A 6000-nucleotide genomic window follows, 5' to 3' on the forward strand; every position below is an offset into this window, starting at 1 on the left:
ATACCATAATTACATATTATAGAACAATAACATGATGGCGGGATCTTTAAAAGTACACGTCATATGAACCAAAGAAACACAAAAAGTCACACATACAAAGCACACTGGTAGAGGCGTTAACCAAGTGTGAATTCTGAAAATCAAACTATTAAGAACTTCTGGAAAGTTTAAATTTCTATCTTTCCCTGAAATTAAGTCTACCAAAATGTTGATGGAACTGTAAACTAACTTGACTAGCTATACAGCCCTCCTACGGTCGATTCTTCTAACAGAACCAACAATTTTAACCCTTTATACCACCATGTCCCATGTCAAATTGAAAAAAAAATGTTTAAAAGAAAAAAAAACATAATGCTTTCAAATGTATACAGTTAATGCTATAAATTTGCTTTTGGGATATCGTACGACATGCTTTGTTAATAGAGAACAATAAATTAAAACGACAGGAACAAGTGTTAAGTCTGCTAGAGTTTAATTTTGATACCATATTTGTTGAATTTGGAGGTAGACGTTTCCAAACAATTGTCAGCATTTGTATGGGAACGAACTATGTGCCTCTCCTTGCCAACTTCTAATTATTTTCACGAGAGTCCGAGTCAGACATTTGCCAAGGCAAGAAGACAAAAGAAACCAGCTCTTTTAAATTCATATTCAGATATATTGATGGTGTTCTTTCCAGTAACAATTTAAACTTTTCAGATATGGTTTCATTAATATGTATTCAACAATTGTAAATTCAACAAACCTCAGAAACTGCTTAATCTTCCTCATTTTAGACTTAATCCTCGAATTTGACATATACGGTCAACCAGAATGCATAACAAATGAAATGATTTTAGTTTTGATTACTTGGTACTGACGTTGTTTATCTTCTTAATAAAGTGTTATGGTATTCTTTGAATTCCCTTAGTAAATCATAATTTCTACTGTTTAGTCAATTTTGGTTATATCCATTCGACGTACTTGGGTACTGATATAGTACAAAATAGTACAAACTAGTTTTTTGGTGGGGTTCGTGTTGTTTATTCTTTAGTTTTCTATGTTTTGTCATGTGTGCTGTTGTTTTTTTGTCTTTTTCATTTTTAGCCATGGCGTTGTCAGTTTGTTTTAGATTTATGAGTTTGACTGTCCCTTTGGTATCTTTTGTCCCTCTTTCAAGCTATATATATTTAATATATCATAGTGAGAAAAAAAACTACACTGAATCACAGAACGATTGATGTAAACTATATTTGAAGGTGGGGTAATCATTTTTAAAATACAGATTAGCATTACACCGACTTTGTATTTTTGTTTCATTTACTTCTATTTGTATCCATCTGATGAGTTAAAGCCTTTTCAACTGTTTTTCTATAGTTTGTTCTTATTTTGCACTGCTGCAACACTGTTCCAGGTTAGGGATGGTTGGCGTCTTCACACTTAATTAATCCCGCCACATTCTATATGTGCCGGTCCCACGACAGGAACTTGCAGTTCAGTGGTTGTCGTTAGTTCATGCCTGTCATATTTGTTTTTCGTAAACTGCTTTGTTATTAATTATGCAGTTTGTTTTTTCAATTGAATGGTTTCGTACTTTAAATGTCGGGGCTTATATACCTGACCACACTGACTGAATTTTTTTCTCATTGTTGAAGACCATACTATTTACTATAATTTCTTACATCCACTTCATTTGAAGTTTGGTAGAAAGATGTCTCATTGGCAATTTTACCACATCTCCTTATTTTTATATTTAATGGAACAGATTGGATGTAAATGTAAATGTTAAGAAGTCAAATATGTTAAATGTTTGTAAGATTTAAAAATATTGATATGTGGATAAAAGTTCGTCTAATAACACTGTCAAAAGTAAATTTTGCCGATCGAGGTTGAAACCCTTATATTTGAACACTTAAGGTAGATGGGGTGTCTAAATTATAGTCCATAGAATTTTTTAATAATTTGCCAAAATGTAGTTTATATCATGCTTTTTTGAAAAAAATAATAAAAAGAATGGGTCACCGCGCTTATTTTCACGCTACACGGTGTTCAAAATTGACAAATTTTGTATAGATTATGCATGGAAAACCAAATTTTCTGCAATAAAGCGTAATCTACACCATAGAATTTTGAGATAACATATGAGAAGATGGCTTTAATAGTATGCTTTCAGTAAAGAAAAAGAAACAATGGGGTCACCGAACCCGTTTTCTTGCTACATTATAAAATAGGTAAATTCCTAACACATTCTATAGTAAAAGTACCTTAATCTGAATTATCTGCCCTTGCATTTGAGTTGCCTCCCCTTATGTTGCAAAGTTGGAAAAAAATTGATTAAACAAATTTTTTCTGTTTTTTGTAAAATACAACCATAAATATGATAAAACATGTCATTTTCTATATCGAAGTGGAAGTTCTTACACATGAATTACCGACTACTCTAAAAATTTGCACATTCTATTAAAGATTTAGACCTTGTTTTCTGGTATTTTCAAATCCAAGATGGAGGAAGACACCCTATCTACCTTAAGTAAGCTTTTTCTATTTTTTTTTTATCATTATCTTGTCTATGATTTTTCAACTCATGGCATCTTTTAATAAACCCACAACTTGGCCAATATTGTGAATTTATACCGTTTAATGCATGGAGGTGGTCCTATATGAGACGAATCTACTAATATACAAGACAACAGCGACACTGAATATTAAGAGATTGTTCCGCCGGGTCTTGCTGTCGACATGCATACTTGACATGGAGTTTTGCGATTATATTAGTTAGAGTGTCCTATAAATATCTTAAGAGTGTTTCATTTTTAGACATGAGGTTGGAATTGAGCTTTTGACTTTTGAAATGTCTGCTATCAATTTTTTAGTGTTTCACAGTTTTTTTAATATTTCATCTAGGGCAATTTTTCCATCATCGTCAATAATATCGTTAATATAAATAAAATCGCTGTGTATCCAGTTATGCATAATAAGCGGCTTTTTTGAAATTTTATAAATTTATTACCCCAGATAACTTGCTTTCTTATTTCGACAAAGTTTTTCAATTCTGTGTTGTTCGTTTCATAAAATAAAATTCAACTTTTTATTACTTTTAAGTAAAATTCTGGAATGTCATTAGTTATGTAATCTAGTCTTTTTAAAGTTTGGTTGTTTAAACTCATTCTTAAAATGAGAAAATTTTCTCCTAATTTATTTAAAAATAGCTTTGGTATCAATGTCCAATTTTCTTGTTTTGCCTGTAGCAATCTAGAGACTCATCTTATTTTAAGAGAGGAGAAGTAGCTTTTTATGCCGGTCATTTTGAGCCCTCCTTGGTTGTAATCTGCTAACAAAGTATGTCTTTTAACTTTGTCTTTCTTACTATTCCATATGAAACTAAAGATTTCTCTTTCTATATCAAGTATTTTTGAGTTACTTAACATTTGCTAAATAAGTAAATTGTGGTAAAATGAGAGTTTTAACTATTAGAATTTTACCTAAAATGGTTAAGTTTCTTTTTTTCCACGATGTAATCAGATTTCGACTCAAATCTAGTATCCCAATTTAATTTTTTACAATCTTTTTTATTAATGACGAAATATATACCTAGCACTTTTACAGGTTTGTCCGTGAAATTAATTTCATCTACTTTATCTCTACAATGTTTTAGTTTACCAATCCAAATTCCTTCCGTTTTATTTTTGTTAAGTTGTAATCCAGAAAAAGTTCCAAAAATTTCGATTATTCTTAATGCTGTTCGGATTTCTTCTTTAGATTTCAGGGATAGAGTTGTATCATCAGCCACTTGCGTGATTTTTAAGCAAGTGTTTTACTATCAATATTTAGTTTTATGCCTCTTATATTTTTGTTTTGCCTTAGTTGGTTAGCCATTATTTCTACTGACATTACGAAAACTAAAGAGCACGGGCATCCCTGCCGAATACCACTTAGGGGTCTAAAAGGGACAGATATCCAACCGTTATTAAATATAGAACTATTTATATTTATATACAAGGTTTTGATCCAATTTATGAAGGGTTTATCAAAACCAAAATATTATAAAGTATGATATATAAAATTCCATTCTAATGTGTCTAAAGATTTCGAAAAATCTATGAATAAAATTGCTCCTTCTATATTAAACTTATCTGCGTAATCTATTACATCTTGTATTTGGCGTAAATTGAAACCTATAAATTTGTTCTTTATGTATCCTGTTTGATCAGCATTAATGATTAAATTAAAGACTTTTTTATTCTTAAAGCTAGAGTGTACGAGAGTATTTTGTAATCACTATTTAATAATGATATTGGTCTATAATTTGCAAGTTCATAAGGATCATTTTTTTTTTTATAAATAAGACTCAGTAAACTTTGTCTTTACGTAAATGGCAGATGTTTATTTTCAAAGCTAAAATTAAAAATATTTACAAGCAGCGGTCCAAGAAGTTCCCAAAACTTTTTATAAAAGTTTATACTTATTTCGTCCATTCCAGGACTTTTGTTTATTTAGATTATTGACTGCAATGGATAATTCTTCTAGCGTTACGTTCTCGTCACAAGACTTACTTTCTTCTTTTGACAGCTTATAATTACGTTTTGTCTCAGAAATGTATTTTTTAACATCTATATCCTGTTTTTGTTTAGTGTGGTATAGATTAGCATAAAAATCTCTTTCAAGCTTTAATATTTCATCTTGATCTGTTACTATTACCCCCTTATTGTTTCTTAGTTCAAGTATTGTCTTTTTCGTTTGTTTAGATTTTTCAAGACGTAGGAAATATGCATTATTTTTTATTTCTCTTTTTTCTACCCACTCTGGTTTTGATCTTATTTGAGCTCCTTTTGGTCCGAGAACACAATTAATTCGTAGTGCATTTCTTTTAGAACATAAATGAAAATAAAAAAAATCCCACCTGCGCTTTCTCAAAGAAACTTTTACAGTGTGTTGTACTACTTTTGGGACAAATTATATCAAATTTATAGAAAACTTCATCGCCTCTAACTCAAAATATGGACAATTTTATGTTTAGGGCGTCTTGAAATCTTTTGACAGCTTCCGAAGTGCTCATTTTCAACCTTTTTCAGCTGGACCAAATCACTACTTTCCTTTAAAATTCTGGACCCAAATTTTTTTACAGTGTAATTTCATCCCCCTCCTTGCAATTTGAGGCATTGAACATGGAGAAATAAATTTGGAAGGGGTATAAAAATTAATGGCAAGTAACCAACCCTCAACACTAGGGACTATATTTGTGGACAACGAAAATCAAGGGACGACAATGGTGATCTCGGACCTTTTGCTTTGTATTCATATTGATTTTCTAGCTCTTTCTCTAAAGTGGACATTTTTTTCTTTTATGAAATTATTATCTTCATTATTAGATTTTTCATATAATATTTTTAATTGTAGTTTTAAATTACGCGTTACATTTATTCTAAGTTTACCTTTACTTTTACTATACTGAATACTGTATTCCTTTATTTCCAAGTTGAGAGAGTCCCACAGAAGTCTAGGGTCTATTTAATTTTTTTCATTTCATTACTATGTTTTTGTATAATTTTATTTATGTTGTCTTCGTATTCTTGCTCGTTGAGAAAACCGTTGTTAATTTTCCAATACATCGGGCATCTTGTTTCAGATGATACAGATTGTAATTGTAATGATACTTTACGTCTCCATGTATATTGGATCTTTTGAGGGTTAACGTGTCTCCATATATCTATAAGATCATTTGATTTTATTAATTTTTTTAGGCTATTGACTGGTTTACTTGCTTTTTTACGAATATTTTAACTTTTCCTATCTACATTTTTAAGGGCGTCGTTCATATCTCCTCCTAAAATTATTGTACCTATTGCGTTTTTGTTTAAAAAGTCATTTCGTTTTTTGTAGAAGCTATTTCGTTCAGATTCTATATTTGGGGCATATATGTTTATAAGAGAATATATTATATTTTCAAATTCAATATTTATTATAATTATTCGACCTTCTAAATCTTTATACTCGTCTATTAATTTATAGTCTAGTTTGTTA

Source organism: Mytilus edulis, chromosome 7 (genome assembly GCF_963676685.1).
Source record: "Mytilus edulis chromosome 7, xbMytEdul2.2, whole genome shotgun sequence".
Classification (NCBI taxonomy): Eukaryota; Metazoa; Mollusca; class Bivalvia; order Mytilida; family Mytilidae; genus Mytilus; species Mytilus edulis.